This window comes from Pan troglodytes, chromosome 5 (genome assembly GCF_028858775.2).
Source record: "Pan troglodytes isolate AG18354 chromosome 5, NHGRI_mPanTro3-v2.0_pri, whole genome shotgun sequence".
Classification (NCBI taxonomy): domain Eukaryota; kingdom Metazoa; phylum Chordata; class Mammalia; order Primates; family Hominidae; genus Pan; species Pan troglodytes.
Window position 1 is genome coordinate 102,951,345 of NC_072403.2, and position 17,236 is coordinate 102,968,580.

Consider the following 17,236-nt stretch of genomic DNA (forward strand, 5'->3'; position numbering starts at 1 on the left):
GCTTTGTGAGGACTTATGTAAGACATTTAACGTCAGTTTTAACATTAGATGACTTAGTTATAAATTTGTTTTGTAGATAAAAACACTATGCATAATTTTGTAATTTTTCTCTTTAGGCTAATGAATGAAAAAACAAGCTGTAGCCTAAATCTACCAATGTCAATAAAAACTAATTTACTATCCTTCTGCTTTGCCACCTCAAGTACTTTTCAAAGCTTTCAAATTATACTGAATTTAATATACATACATATAAATGTACATGCATGTATATATACATATATTCACATATATATATATAAATGGGTATATGTGTTTGCTTTCCTTGGCATGTTTCAATATATACATGATATTATAATATCATTATTAATTTCAATGATACATTATCTAATAGCTATGACTATTTATGACCCACACTATTCTAATGGGTATTAAGCACATTTTGATGAAATATACCGTATACCCTGAAAGTGGTCTTTTGTCCTGTTGTGGGATAGGCATCTATGACAGGCTGGAATTAGCTTGGGATTTTTGTTAGGCACTTTACCTGTAGGCCAGCAAAAATCCTGACCAACTGCCAGAAGGGGCTTTCATTCACTCTCTCATTCTGGTGTTGATGGCAGCTGCCGGCCAAATGGAGCCGTCACTGCCATCACGCTGGCTGCAGCAGGGAAGGCGTGGACAGTGGCAGCAGGGGTGGCTGCAGGAGCAGCAATGGCGGTGGTTGGTCCCCTGTGCCCCACATCCCCGATGCAGCTGACTGAGCCGCCCCTACCCTCGCACGGTGGGGTGGGATTTGCTCCTAGGCCTGGACCCTCTGCTGCTTCGGACCCTGGCCCCATGTTGCTGCTCTCCCCGGCTGCTGCTGCGGGGAGGGTGCAGCGAGGAGGCAGAGCTGGGCCCAGGGTGGTGCTGCGCTCCATGGAGCCAGCGGGAGCCGGGGACAAGCGAGAGCCATCCCCTAGGAGCCCACCGCCCCGGGAAGCCGCCGCAATGAGGCCAGGCGGAGCCGCCTATCAGCGCGGGAGCAGCGAGGTAGGGCATGGAGGGGCGGGCAGAGAGAGCCTAAGAGAGAACCTGGAGCTCCTGCCCCAGGCTGGAGGAGGTGTAGCCAGGGCTGCCCGCATGCTCCACTGAGCGGATGGGAGTTCTGCCTTCCCAGGCACAGGACCCAGGCGTCTCTGCCGTCTGCACCCATGAGTGCCTGGGAAGGCCCCCCTTTCCCATGCAGGCTGGGGAGTGTCTTCTCCCGCCGCCTGGCCTCTCCCTAGTCCTGGTGCCCTGTCCAATCTCAGAGTGGGATTGGGGCTGAGCCCAGTCACTGCCACAGCCTGGCTGGGTGTGCACAGACTTGGTGCAGTGCTGACACACCAGCGCCATGCTGCCTTGGCCCCTCCAGGTTTTGGGCATGGACGAGTATGGGAGGAACCCAAAGGCGGTGTAAGTGTGGCTACCTGCTGGCCCGCAGGTTCCCCTTGGCGTGAGCAGCCTGGGCACCATGGACAGTGGCAGGAGGCAGACAGGCTTCTGGGCAAAGGGAGTGGGTCCCTGGAGAGGCCCCACCTTCATGCCAGAGAGGGCCTGAAGGCTGGATGCTGGGGTGCCAGTCCTACAGACCGAAGTGGGAACTTGTGGTGCCTTTTCCTGGCCAGCCCATGGCTGCCCACGGACAAATCTGTGCACTTCCTTTCCTCTGAGGCCCATAAAACCCTGGACTCAGCCAGACTCAGAGGAAGGAGAGCTGAGGACACTACGGGACAACCAGCTGTAGAGAGCAACTACCCTCTCTGCTGGGAGCTGAACACTTGTCGGGACGCCCTGGCTACAGAGAGGAGCTGCCCACTGCGGGTCTCCTCTGAGCTGTTCTACTGTTCAATAAAGCTCTTCTTCATCTTGCTCACCCTCTACTTGTCTGCATACTTCATTCTTCCTAGTAGCAGGACAAGAACTTGGCACCTGCTGAATGGCAAGACTAAAAGAGCTATAATACAAACAGGGCTGAAACATGCCCCTTGCTCTCCATGTTACAGGCAAAGAGGAGAGAAGAGCTGTGGCTCTTTGGGAGCTCTCAGAGCCAGGGCTGTAATGCCCTCTTTGAGGCCCTGCAGTTCCTGGCATCTCCAAGCTTCTAAGCACCACTGTATTCCCTGCTGCCAGCCTGCTGCCAGCCAGGGAAGCTGGTTGCAGTGTGCCTGGTTCAGCCACAGCCTTGCAGAGAGCTGGTGCCTGTGATGGTACATGGAGCTGCCCAACCCGCGGCAGTAGCTCGTGCATCTGACAATGCGCAGAGGCCAGAACTCACACTGGCTCGTATACCCCTCGCCACTCCACGCCTGGCTCACCCTTGGCAGGTGTGGATCCAGGTCAGTAGCATGAGCCTAGCACAGCCTGCCAGGCTGAGTGGGTGGAATGAGCCCAGCAGGCCTGAGCAAAAGTCGGGCAAAGGTGCCACCGGCCGCAGGTTTCTGGCCAGAAAAGTGACACTCCAGGGATCCTGTAACAGTGTGAGGGAGTCACCAGGGGAACACTTACTTCCCTCAATTGTGTTGTTGAAATGAGAGAGCAATAGGATGGGGAAGATTCCAACCATTGGACAACAACCTAAACATTCTTCTATTACAGCGTCAGCTCTGATTGCCTCAGATTTTTGAGGAAATACCTTTTGCCTCATTAAACTGAGGATGGTTTGTATACAAGTTATTCCATATAGACTAAATCCCAAGTCTATACAGAGAAATCAGCTATGTTTGCGAAGCAGCTCTGCAGGCAGTGAGGTAGCTCCTTACCTCTATAAGAATGTGGTTGCGCAGGATCAACTCCTGCAGAAACGAATGTGATGTTCTTGATGATGTTTAGCTCCTTGCTGTTGATCCAATGATCCCTTTTAATAAGCAACGATGGTATTAGGTTGGTGCAAAAGTAATTGTGTCTTTTGTCATTGAAAGTAACAGCAAAGGCTGGGCGCGGTGGCTCACGCCTGTAATCCCAGCACTTTGGGAGGCCGAGGCGGGCGGATCACGAGGTCAGGAGATTGAGACCATCCTGGCTAACACGGTGAAACCTCGTCTCTACTAAAAATACAAAAAATTAGCCAGGCTTCGTGGTGGGCGCCTGTAGTCCCAGTTACTCGGGAGGCTGAGGCAGGAGAAAATGGCGTGAACCCGGGAGGCGGAGCTTGCAGTGAGCCGAGATTGTGCCACTGCACTCCAGCCTGGGCGACAGAGTGAGACTCCGTCTCAAAAAAAAAAAAAAAAAAAAGAGAAAGTAACGGCAAAAACTGCAATTACTTTTGCACCAACCTAATACCTAAAACGGTGTGATGTTTGTCTAGCCTAATTGTGAAAATGACCCTTTTTCGTGCTATTGACTTATAGCCCTCAAATGTCCTTGACATTTACATGCATTCCTATGGCTCTTAAACAGACTTTGTGTTTAGAAAATGTAAAGTATTTCTGCTGCTTCTGATAAAACTTTTCACAAGTCTTCTAAGCAGAAAGTCCTTCCAGTTTGGTGATCCACAGGAGGAATTTGCTTGAATTATTTCCTCCCCTGTTTCTTTTCCTAATAATCTGTAATACAAGTTCTAACATGAAATTAAAATTCTTTTATAATTTCATTATCTAGAAAGTGATTTTGCAGTCTGCTGAGGATCCGATGTTGAAGTACAGCACTGTGTACAAAATAATTCTTGTTTTAATACATTGCTATGGCTCTCAAAGGAGCCTCCGCTCGGCTCAGTTCATCGTTAGTTTCTATATTACTCAGGTTTCCAGGTCTTTAATACAAAATGAAAATTAAACAATATTCATTTTGCCAGGGCAGTTCATAGAGAAATTGGTTTTAAAAACCTTATATTTTCCAATTAGAAAGGCTCTTGTAACCATGTCTAGTTTTCCTAGTTGTTTAGAACCCAAACACTAGAAGCCAGAAAACCTTCAGAGAATGGACTCAGAGCCCCCAAGCCCCCATTGCAATACACACCATTACTACTGATGGGCACTAGTTAAAACCTTATGAAACCACTAAGCATATTGCAGGAAACCAAATTCAAACAATATACACCCCCAGTGAGTTCTTCAGGAGATCCAAAGAAACATTTTTAGCTTGTACATAAATTAAAAAATGAGTATTTTTAACTAGTAGTAATTATGGTATTTTGGCTTATTTACATTAGGCCATTTTTGTATTCAAATATCATAAAGCCACATGGCATGGTGAAAAGGCATGAACTTCGCAGCTTCAAAAATGTTGGACTGAATTCTGTTCTGTACCTTAGAGGAACAAATTGAATTAACCACTTTAGGCCTCAGTTTACTCATTTGTAAATAAGAGATAATTGTACTACCTCATAGGGTTGTTATGAGTATGAGATAAAACATAATTGAACACCTAGCATGTAACTTGGCATAGAGCAGGCTCCTATTAGATTTTCCTTTCTTTTCCTTTTACCTATCAATTATTTAAAAATGGAACTGGGTAGAAAAGCATGAAAGTAGAGCCTCCTGAATTTTGCTGCTGAAAGTCAGGCTCAGATATGTGGATCAGACTTTATAAAATCTCACCAAGCCCCCAGCATTGATATTTCTATAGCATTAACAAAAGAGAAAAATGAGATTTTTTTTCTTTCTCTGGCCTATTATTTTTTGATTCTTTTTTTGTTCACTCACTCACAGTGTATTTAAGTGGAAATCACTTCAAGCCCTTGGACCACCCTCCGAAAGCTTTGCTAAATCTCACATTTTTTGGTTTCACTCCAGATACAGTACTGTGTCCCCTACCTTTGAAGTCTTTGAAGTGTCCACATTGTAGGCTGAACCTGTAGTGAAGCCCAAACTGGTGGTTTTGACTGCACAAACCCATGTAAAGCTGGGACAGGTGGATTTGAAGCCTGATATGAGAAGGGGTGGTGTTCGCTTCCCTTTCTTGACCCCCACCTCTCTCCACTCTTAGTCTCTTCAAACACTCCTGCTATAGTCACAGACATATCAAAGACCACTGTACTATGGCTGCAGTGACACTGAGGCTGGAAGTGACTGCTTTACCCGACCATATCTGTTCACTGCCTTAGGGAGTGAACTGAAGCGAGAAGTACATCATCAGGTGTTTTATCGCAGCTGATGACCTCATGTTTCTTTACCTGGGAGAGATTTGAATCAGAAGTAAAGGATGGCATAAGACATTTGGAATGTGGACTATATATTGCAAATTATTATAACATGTTATTATTATAAATTATATAATAAATATAAATGTGATTTATATTTTTATAGTTCTGCAATGTATAACTATATCTTTTAATTTTATATCATTTTTCAGTTTTTAAAATAAATATGAATGGTATCATACTATACAATTTTGTTTTTAGTTCAGAAGTGGTAGGTTAGTGAAGTTAAGAGCTAGACTGCATTGGAATACTTCTTTGCCACTAACTAGCTGTATGACCAGGTAAATAATTTGCTCTTTCTGTGCCTCAGTTCCCTCCTCTATTAATGAGATTATAATAATACCAATCTCTCAGGCTTGCTACTATTATGACTTGTGCTTAATATTAAATATTAATATGAATACAGTTAAATATTATATAAATTAATACATATAAGTCACTTAGAATGATACAAGGCTTTGTGTTACAAATACATTGTAAGCACTATGTATTTGCTGTTATTGTTAAAATTATGTTTAACTGCTATATCATATATTATTGTCTAAATTTGCCATAATATGTTTATCTATTCTCCTATTGATGAGTATTTACTTCTTTCAATGAGAAGTATAAAAAGAAAATGAACATTTTTGCGTGCAGTGCCTGAATATGATATGCAAAAATATCTGAAGAAGAACACTCAGAAGAGGAATTCCTGGCTTACAGGGTATGAACACCAACAGATTTACTTGTTACTGCCAAATGGCTCTCCAAACAGTCAGGCTAATTCACGCTCCTAATGTCAGTGCATGAGAATTTCCATTGCTGTACATCCTTGCCAACTGTAACATTTTTACCAATCTGGTGGGTGTGAAATGGGAATGAATGGCATCTCATTGTTTACATTTTATTATCAATTGGGCTGAGAGCCTTTTTCAAGTGTTTATTGGCCATTTGCGATTCCTCCTCAGTTTCCATCCATCCCTTGCCCATTTTTTATTGAGTTTTCTTTTCCTTATTGATTTGAAGGAGTTCTTTAAATATTTTTAGATACTAATTATCTATTCATTTTATTGATGTAACAGACTGTTCCAAGTCTGTGACTTGTCTTTTAACTTTGATTATACTATCTTTTTGTGAAAAAATTTAAATCTTATAATTAGTTCAATGCATCAGTTGTTTCCTTTATAGGTTGAGCTTTTCTGCAACTTGTCTAGAAAATTCTGCCCTCACCCAAGTTGGTAAAGGCATATGCCTACATTTTTTAATGAAAATTATAAGAGTTCTGGTTTTTATGCATAGATCTTTAGTTCAGGTGGAATTTGTTATTTATGGTATGAAGTATGTTTCTATTTTTTCCACATTGATAACCAATTATCTCAACAAAAGTTTTGAGTGCTCTATTTTAATTTTTTCATAGATTTATAATGCCCATTCTGTCATGTAAAAGGTAGCCATACATGCAAAGTGCTCTTTCTGGGCTTCCTATTCTGTTTGATTCATCAACGTGTTTAACTTGCATCAATACGTATTTCAAAATAGCTTTAAAATACATTTAATATCTGTTACGGTTTTTTTCACTTTGTTTCTTTTAAAAATAAACTATTTTTGACATTTTGCTCTTTTGTGTCAAGTTCCATGAAAAACTCTGTTGGCATTGTAAGCTGAATACACTGGTGATACAGATGAATTTGGAGAAACTGATATCTTTACATATGCCTTCTAATCCACTAGCATGACATAGTGCTCTATTTAGGTCACATTTTATGTGCTTCACTTATATTTTCCTCATATTTTATATTTTTATCCATAAAAATGTTGAGTCTTATTTCTTAGGTGTATTTTGAAGAAGCTAAAGATTTTGCTTGCTATTTTAAACGGAAGGTTGTATTTTTTTCATTTATAATTTTTAATTTGTATATATGGGTATATAGAAGTACTCTATTCTTTTAAAGCCCTAATCATAAGTTTGTAAGTCTCCTTCAATTTTCTGCATAGGCAAGCAGTTTTATTTCTTCATTCAGCCTTTATGTTTTCTATTTTTCTTGTCTTATTGCATCATCTATAATATATAGTGCAAAGTTGAATGGAAACTATAATAGAAGGCTTTTGTGTCTTTTATCTGATGTCAGTATTATGCAGTCACAGGCTGCTGATTGCTGCAGGTTTATTTTATTTTTTTAAGCTCAGAAATTTTTATTCTGGTAAAAAACACATAACACATCTTTCTTAACCATCTTTAAGTATACTGGAGCTGTGGGTTTTGATTGATGCCTTTGGTGAGGTCGAGAAAATTTCCTAGAACAGCACTATACTTTCTAACAATTTTATTTTAAATCATGAGTCTTGAATTTTGTTGAACTTGTTTTTGCATATGCTGAGCTAATCATTTAGTTTTTTCTATTTTAATTTGTCAGCATAATATTTTCCATTAATGGCTCATTTTTTATACAAACTATCTTTGCATTCCTGGGATAAATGAAACACGGGCATGGATGAAGAGGTAGGGGATGGGATATGTAAAGGTCTCAGAGAAGAGCAGTCCAAGAAGAGAGGTCAGCAAGTATGAAGCTATTGAGTTAGCAGGATGTTTGGTCTACTTGGAAGATGGCTGAGTAGCATGGTCCGATGAGAGTACTATTCCATCTAGGACATCCCTGGTGACAAATTATCCAGGCTAGGAATTCAGTGCTTATCAGGGCAGTGTGCTCCTTGAACATCTCCCTTTATCTTCTACCCTAATTCTTCTATTGATTCAGACCACATATGGTACCCTTTTTTGCTCTTTGGAAGCAGAACTAAACTTTGTGCTCTCTCTAATTCATAAAGCTACGTCTCTGTGGGCTGAATTTCTCCTATGACAAAAGTCTATAATTCACTTCTGGACCTTTTTGGCCAGCATTTGAACCTGACCTATATAGTGGTGAGTGAACAGAAAGTATGCCTGAGCCACACTGGACTATTTCCTGGATCTGTGCTGCTAAACACTATCTTTTATAAGTGGTTGGAAGAACACTGGAAACATCTCCAAAATGTGCTAAGTTGATCCTGATTATTGTGAGACACAGGAGGAAAAGATATCATTCTATTTCAAGTGAGTCAAATTAATAGAGATATTATATTTTTCTGGACTTTGTTCAAAAGTAAGATGTCCTGGAAGTCTAAGCATAGTAAACACACTCCTTGTATACTTTGGATCTAAGATTTAGTGCTAAAACTGGAAGGCAAAGAATTGGAAATACTGAGTGGGACACATGTAATACATTTTAAAAAGGCTGGAGGGGGAGAACACTAGAACTCTGTCCCACCTATGTGTGGGGCCAAAGGCAGAACAATCTCTATATGCCTTTTGGGGCAGATAAACCCATCCATCAAGCTGCATCTGGTGCACAGACTGAGGCCTTGACACCTATGTGCTGAAGGATTTATTGGCCTTGTTCAGGGACTCGTAAACCTACTTCTTGGTTTTTCTCTGGCTCCTTATCCATGCTGTACTTTGAGTCACTAAGCCTATTGGTTATGCTGGTTGGTGTTTCAGTCCTCTCCTTTGTGAAGAAAGAGTACTACACTTTTTATGCCTTTGAGTATCTCAGAGGTTTAGGCAACTCCTTAGCAAAGAAATCTTCATACTTGCCAACAGATGACACAATGATAAAGCAAGGGGATTATATTTTTCTCTCTTACCTTTGTGTTATCTCTCCGTTTTTACACTTTGCACTAGCACATAGTTTGGCCTGCTAGTTTGATGGCATTTTTTTTTCTTTTCTTTTAGGTTCTTCTTTGGAATTGGTGGCTGGCTGCTTGCTTATGAGTGTAGACATGTGACCCAAACACTCCTCCATCACTGCTCTGTGGCCTCAGGTAGCTAACAGCTCAGACACACCCACCTTTGTCATTTGACACCTTAGTTTTGCTCTGCCCTGAGACTACCAAGCATAGGTTTACGTGGGAAGGTGAGGTAAAGTATTTTTGTTTCAAAAGAACTATTTGCCTGAAAAAGCACTTATCTTGAGATTTCTTTAAATGTTAAACTCTCCAAATATCTCTCTAATTAATTCTATTTGTGAAAATTCTATTTAGATATTCAGTAGATGTGGTATGGTATGAATTAGCATGTGTCTATTGCAAATTACAGTACTAGATGTAAAACATATTTGAAATGAATTGTTATCATTTTGAAACTGTTCAAATTGATGTAGTATTTTAAAATGATAAGCTGTCCTGTTCTGCATTGAAAATCCCTTGAAAGGTGTGTGGGGAATGTGCTATTGGAGGCAGAAAAATGTCTGGTTTTAAAACAATAGTAACAATAGATACATATTTGAACTTTAATGATTCCAAGTATTTTTCTTATAATGTTTCTTATAATTCTCATATTAACCCTTTGAGGTATGTGGTATTTTTACCCCGTAGAGAATCAGGATAGTCTAGTGAATAAAAGCTTGTGTCTTGGATCCAGACTGGGTTTTAAATCTGGGCTCTGTTACTTAACTAAATGTGTGAGCTTGGGCAAGTGTTTAACCTCTCTGTGTCTTGTATTTCTTATCGGTGAAATGGGCACTTATCTTTATCGATGATTAAATACATTAAAATATCTAAAACTCTCAGAACAGTTCCTGGCACGTAATACTCAATAAATGTTAGTGCTGATTATCTCTTACAGAGAGGTAAACATTTTTACAGATGTGTAAACTGAGGAACTGAGGCACAGAGTGGTTAAGATGACTTATCTGAGATTAACATATTAAGTATAAGAGCTAGAATCTAACCCTGGAAGAGTGACCCAACACAGATGTCTTTTCACCGGTACTCATACAAGAAACTATTCCTTGTGGCAGGAGGAGCCAGCCAATATATTTTATTAAATATATTAATTCTGTAAATGTGCAGGTGGTATTACCCATTATTATTCTCTGAATGTACTAGAAATTGCAAAAATAAATTCTGGCTAAAGTTTATCTTCGGGTAGAGTTAGCTTTATTTGTAAATGCCAAATAATCTTGTAACTTGTTTCTGTCCTTTTCTGGAGGAGAGAGCATCACTGCTTTGACAAGATTAATTAAACTAAACAACATATATGGACTTAAGGGTAACAAGGACTCCAAAGACCAAATGTGTAACTTGGAGTCTCTGCTCTCTACCAGGATTTTAAAGCCCCTGTCTTCCTCTTCTTCACTGCCTGGACTCTCTTGTATCAATATCTCTAAGGCTCTCTGTCCTTAATTTTTTTCTGTCTCATTATTTAATAACCTAAACCTATATCATACTACAAACACTAAGGAAGACAAAGAGTGCTTGTTTATAAAAGTTGTGATTATAAATCACCAAATAGTGAATATGTTGGACTAAGGAAATTAAATTAAAATAATACTGATGGACTAAGGAAAAAAGAAAGAAATTTAATAGGAGATAAATATCTTAAGTTAGTTTCACGGAGTATTTGGCTAGATTTTGCTTGATGGTAGTTCATATAAAAATACCTTATCATTTTGGGTAATACAAGTTCAAAATGAATCAACAGGCACACTTTTGCTCGAAGAATTTGTATACTTTTGGACTATGTGAACAGATGTAGGTTTCCCAAGTCAAGCAATGTCAGACATCAGTTGTGCCAGCCACGCTTAATGCATCTTGTGTTGCATTTTAGAAGGGGCTTTGAGAACCTGGAGATTTCAGGCACTGATCATTAGGAGGTCATAAAAGTCATGATTTAAGAGTCTGAAGGATGGTTATTTTGGGAAAAAACAAATATAGCATGTACTTCTGTTGGTGTGTTTCTACAATGTCCCAGTTCACGATTGGAAGGAGGCCCCTGACAGGATCAGCAAGCAATGAACGTATCTCCTAGGAGAGGCAGCAGCTTTCTGCTGTTGTATGCAGTTTATTTAGTGTGATGGCTGTGGGCCCACAGAATCAGTCAAAATCAGGGGAAAAATGAAATAATCACAGGAGAACCTTGGTTTCAAATGAAGCAGAAGAAATGTTGGGATTACCAAGAAATATTTTTGTTGAGTGAAAGGATGTTCTGAATTTCTAAACACAATAATCATTTTAATTAATTTAATTATAAGTACATTTTTATATCACATCACTTGGGATGATTTTCAAATTGCCTTATAATTAAGTAAAGTGACTCAGTTCTTTCAAAGATAAGTTACTTTGGGAACTGCTGAAAATATGGTCGTTGACTAGACACAATATAGGTGAGCAAGAAACAATTCTAGAAGCAATTCAGGGTGAGTATGTATGTGCATGTGTTTATAAATCATAGAGTTGGTTAGTGCTATCTTTTTTTAACAAATAAAAATTGATAGCATCACTTTAATGGGTGTGTTAATTTTCTATTTTACAAATGCATTGAAATTTTAAAAAACAAAGCTCTAAATTGAGGCATTTAGGTTTGTCAACCTTTTCCTATTATAAATAATATTTTTTCAGCATACGTCTGCACACATTCTTATACACATGTGTAATTATTTCCCTAGTTCAGGTTCTCAGAATTAGAATTGCTGGCTTAATGGAATACATCATTTAAGGTATGTTTCCAGATTAGTTTACCTCAACCCATATTTCTACTAGCATTTAGCAAGAGTACCGTTTCCCCCAGAGTATCAACAGACTTTTAAAATTTTTCCAGTGGATAAGTGTAACATGTTATTTCCTTATTGTTCTAATTAATATTTACTTGTGAGAATCAATTATTTTGTTAGGTCAATTGATTATTTCTATTTATTTTGGCGAATTACTTTTTCTTTTTATAAGAATGTTGTTCTTTTAGTTTTGTTTAAAGAACACTGTAGCAGAAAACATTGGTACTTCACCCACATGCCCTCAGATTTCTTTCCCATTTTTTCAGACACTGGCTTTGATTATGTTCTTTCTCCCAACAAGAAGTATATTTATCTCTCTGCACAGAGGCTTCCAGAAGTAGATTTGCTGTGTGCCTAAGGGGTGGGCAGTGGTGTCCTCAAACAAGGACTGACTGGCAAGCACATAGCTATAAACACCAAAACTCCCTCAGCCCATGAGGGAGGAGACAAATTTGAAGTGTGACTTGCACTGTGTCAGAAGTCTCCTGCATGAATGACCCTAGGTTACCCTCTGCACATATTTGCTTGATATTTCAGCCTTGCCTGGCTTCCTTTCCTTTCTTGTCCTTCTGCCTCAATCCTTGACAATTTTCCTAATCACTTTTACACAAATCCTTGTCTCAGGATCTGATTCTGTGAAACAAAACTTAAGGCTAGGTGTGGTGGCTCACACCTGTAATTCTAGCACTTTGAGAGGCCGAGGCAGGTGGATCACCCTGAGGTCAGGAGTTTAAGACCAGCCTGGCCAACATGGTGAAACCTCATCTCTACTAAAAAGACAAAAAAATTAGCCAAGTGTAGTGGTGGGTGCCTGTAATCCCAGTTACTCTGGAGGCTGAGATGGGAGATTCACTTGAACCTGGGATGGGGAGGTTGCAGTGAGCCGAGATCATGCCACTGCACTCCAGCCCGGGCAACAAGAGTGAAACTCCATCTTAAAAAACAAAACAAAACAAAACAAAACACCCTAAAATCTTAGGACAAACATTTTCTTCATTAAGAGTATTTTCTCTCTGTTGTAATGATTAGAAATATTTGCCACACTTATTTTTTCAAACTTTTAAGTTCAGGGTACAAGTGCAATTTCGTTACATAGGTAAACTTGTGTCATGGGGGTTTGTTGTGCGGATTACTTCATCACCCAGGTATTAAGCCTAGTACCCATTATTTATTTTCCTGATGCTCTCCCTCCTCCCACCCTCCACCCTTCAAAAGGCCCCAGTGTGTGTTGCTCCCCTCTATGTCCAGATGTTCTCATCATTTAGCTCCCACTTGTAAGTGAGAACATGCGGTATTTGTTTTTCTGGGTTAGCTTGCTAAGGATAGGACATGGATGGAGATGGAGGCCATTATCCTTAATCTCATTTTCTTTTGGAAGTGTTTTACCACATATGCTGTATTGTTTTGTCATATACTGAGGCAAATTAGGTTTTTTTTTCTTTTATGCATTCTACTTTTGCATATTTCTTAACAATTTCTTTATATAGAATTATATATAATAATATTTATTTCTCTTTTTATATAAATAGTTCACCTTTATTTAGTTTTCTATTTAAATTCATGGATTTACTCTGCTTATGGTTTGTTGAGGTTCTTAAAGAGTTTAGAGTTCTCATCAAATTTGAGAAATTTTCAATATTATTATTTTAAAAAATAGTTTTCTGCCTCCCTCTGTGACTTCAAGTATATATTTTAGACTGCTTTGTATTGTCCCATAGAACCCTGATGCTGAGTTCAGTTTTTTAAGTCTTTTTTTTTCCCGATTCATAGCTTCATTTTGAAGAGTTTCCACTGCTATGCTTTCAAATTCATTGATGTTTTTTATTGTAGTATCTAATCTGCTAATTATATGCAGTGTATTTTTTATGTCACATACTATATTTTCCCTCTTTAGAAGTTCCATTTGTGTTTTGTAATATCTTCTATTTATCTCCTCATGATATTCATGTTTTCCTCTATCTTCTCTAATGTTTAAAGTGTACATATAGTAGTTTCGACATCCTTGTCTACTAGTGTTATCTTCACTGTGATTTCTGTGTCTGTGTCCATTGATTGACTTTTTTTTCTGGTTTGGATCATATTTTCCTGCTTCTTGGCATGTCGGGTAACATGCAGAGTGTTATCATTCTTTGAATGCCAGACATCATGAGTTTTGATTGGATGGCATACATTGTGAGTCATATACTATTGGTTGTTGGATTTTATTACATGTTTTTAAATAATGATGTGTTCGTTTTGGTGTGCAGGTAAGTTTTATAGACTCAATTAGATCTTTTTGAGACTCTCCTTTAAGCATTGACAGGGCAAGTCCAGAGCAGCTTTAGTGTACTGCTAATTTAGCCCATTGCTGAGGTAATACTCTTTGAATATTCCACCCAATGACGCATGTCTTATCCCTCTAGTAGTTGACAGCAAAACGATTCCCAACCCTGTGAAAGCTCTAGGTATTAACTACTCCTTTCTGGTGGTTTCTTCCCTATCCTCAGGTAGCTTTCCTCCTACATCTACAAAGCAGAGCTCAGCCAGTCTTAGAGTAACCCTCATGCATACTGGCAGCATTCAGTCTGTGGACAGCCTCCTCCTCTCTGCTACTTTGCCCTACACGTTTTAACTGCCTTGGTCTTTCCAAACTGTAATCTCTGTCTCCTCAACTAAGTGGGGCAACTGAAATCTGTTGGAGTTCCTCCTCTCTGCTCTGTGGCCTGAAAATTCTTTAGGCAGGAAGCCTGTGCAATGACAAGGCTCACCTTATTTGTTTCCCTTCTCTCAGGTGTCATGGTCTTGTGTTCCTTCTAGATTAGTGTATGAAACCATTGTTTCATAGGTGTCGTCCAGTTTTCTAGTTGTTTAATGTGGCAAGATGAGTGTGGTCCCTAATTCTCCTTTGTTGCTGGAATCAGAAATCTTTGGTTGATGTCATTTGATATCCTTTTCTTCCTTAGTTCTTCATCACCATTTTGACTGCAAACTGGGCAGATAAATGAAAGGTCAGTAGTTAGTGAGGAGTCAGTCCAAGACAGCAAAGAAGAGAGGTGGAAAGAAAAGATAGTTTTAAACAAGGGTGGCAGAGGGACTTCCCTAAGCATAACTGTTCTTGGAATTATCTTTGTGCCTCTTTACATTTCTGTGTCCCGTTAGCCTACCAGCTGTGCTTATTAAAGATCTCCAGGTAATAGCCATCAACCTTGGGAGAAATAGGAACTTCCATATCCCTCAGGACTTCTTTAAGTGATATTTGAATCTCACAAATAGCCACTTGTGCCATTCTCTCAGCATTCAGCTAACGAGAATTTTTTGTTCTACTCCAAACACTTCATTTTCTGCCTCTCTTCACAGGTAAGAGAAGTTACACATCGAAGAACTGGGTAATCATTCAGTTCCACATCACTGAACTACCTCAGAGGAAACTTAAAATGCTGCAAAATCATGATTACTTATCCAAAGAGTATACTTATCCAAAGGGTTTTACACTTACATTTTTAGTGTCTGGATGAATCTGTTGATATAATCATTACTTTAATCTCTTTCCTTGACTCAGTAAGAAACCAACTGGCATGTTATATATTACATATATAGCTACCTTGTATGGAAATTTTAAAGAATAATAGTGTGGCTTTTAGGATTGACTTACTAGAGAAAATAAATAAACATAAGATAATATTTTCATCTAAATTTAAAAAATATTTTCCTGCGAAGTAAGTCATATATACAGAAAAATATATAAACCATAAATACATAGTTTAATAAGTCATAGAAAGAGAACTTGTAAGTTTCCATGACCTAGGTCAAGAAATATAATGCTGCCAAGACCTGAAATGTCTCCTACGCATTCCTTCATTGTGATAACTCCCTCCCTCCTCTAAAGGAAATGGCTACTCTGAATTGTGTGATAATCATTTCTGTGTTTTTCTTTGTATTTTACCACCTATGTATGCATGCCTATACAATATAGTCTATTTTTATGTATTTTTGAACTTTATTAAATTAAATCATAGTCTGAATTCTATGGTGTCTTCCTCTTTTACTCAATATCACATTTGTAAGATCCATTGATATTGTATATAGCCACAGTTTATTCACAAGGGTAGTTCCTAATACTGCATTCTGGAAAGCCATAGTCATTAATCCACTCTACTGCTAGTATATATTTAGGTATTTTCAATTTGGGTCTCCTAAGAACAATGTTTAAATGGGTGTTTGGGGGCGTATGTCCAAAATGTTTTCTCTAGGGTAGATACCTAGGAATCAGTGGGCATATAGTATTATCTCATTGCAGTTGTTTGAATGTGTAATTCCCAGGCTACCAGTGAGGTCAATCTCCTTTTATATGTTTATTGGCCATTTGGTGCTTTTGTTTTTTGGACATGCTTTTTTGATTATTTTGCTCAATTTTAAATTGTATATGTGTGTGTGTATGTATATAAATTGTATATTTAAAATATACATATTTGTATGTATTGTAAATGTTTTCTTCCACTCTGTGATTTGCCTTTTTGCTCTCTTTGTGATGCTTTTGATAAGCAGAAGTTCTTAGTTTACTAGAGTTAAATTTACCAATCTTGTACATTATTATCAGGGCTTTTGTGATTTACTTAGGGAATTTTCCCTACTCTGAAGTTGTACAGATATTCTCCTCTATTATCACACCAAAGCTTAGTACCTTGCCTTTAAGTCTTAGATATTTATTCCACCTGGAACTAATTTGTGTGTATGGTTTGAAATGATGATTTAATTTAATTTTTGTCCATATGGACATCAAATTGTCCCAATAATATCTGTTTATTTTTATTTTGAGACACGGTCTCACTCTGTTGCCCAGATCTTGGCTCACTGCAACCTCTGCATCCCAGGTTCAAGCAAATCTCATGCCTCGGCCTCCTAAGTAGCTGGGATTACTGGTGTGCGCCACCATGCCTGGTTAATGAATTCTGAATTCTGCCTGAATTTTGTATTTTTAGTAGAGATGGGATTTGGCCATGTTGTCCAGGCTGGTCTCAAACTTCTGGCCTCAAGTGACCTGCCCGCCTCAACCTCCCAAAGTGCTGGGATTATAGACAGGAGCCACAGAGCCCTGCCAATATCTGTTTAAAACAAAGTCTGACCTATTCTCACTGATTGGCATTAACACTTCTGTTCTCAAGGAAATGTCCATATATATATATATGTGTAGTCTCTTTCTGAGCTTTCTTTCATTGAATTAAAAAAAATTTTATTTTTAAATTTTTGTGGGTACATAGTAGGTGCATATATTTATGAGGTATATGAGATATTTTCATACAGGCATGCAATAAATAATAATCACATCATGGAAAATGAGATACCTACTCCCTCAAGCATTTATCTTCTGTGTTATGAACAATCCAATAATAGCCAATTAAATTCAACACTATAGAAAATAGATAATATATCATGACCAAGTTGGGGTTACTCAGGAAATTCATGGCTGATGTAACATTTTAAAATAATTTAACATTTAAAATATATATTGGGTGTCATATATATATAG

At 38.7% G+C, this 17,236-nt stretch overlaps 1 long non-coding RNA gene across 1 annotated transcript in view; it reads left to right on the forward strand.

Annotated features, from left to right (window-relative positions):
* LOC134810241 (uncharacterized) overlaps positions 1 to 15,443 on the forward strand; it is a 53,751-nt gene extending 38,308 nt beyond the window's left edge. The window contains exons 2-3 of the long non-coding RNA XR_010157843.1: positions 8,913 to 9,001; positions 15,067 to 15,443. This is a non-coding gene — a long non-coding RNA (uncharacterized LOC134810241). The remainder of the gene's footprint in view (positions 1 to 8,912; positions 9,002 to 15,066) is intronic.
* Positions 15,444 to 17,236: the final 1,793 nt, after the last annotated feature.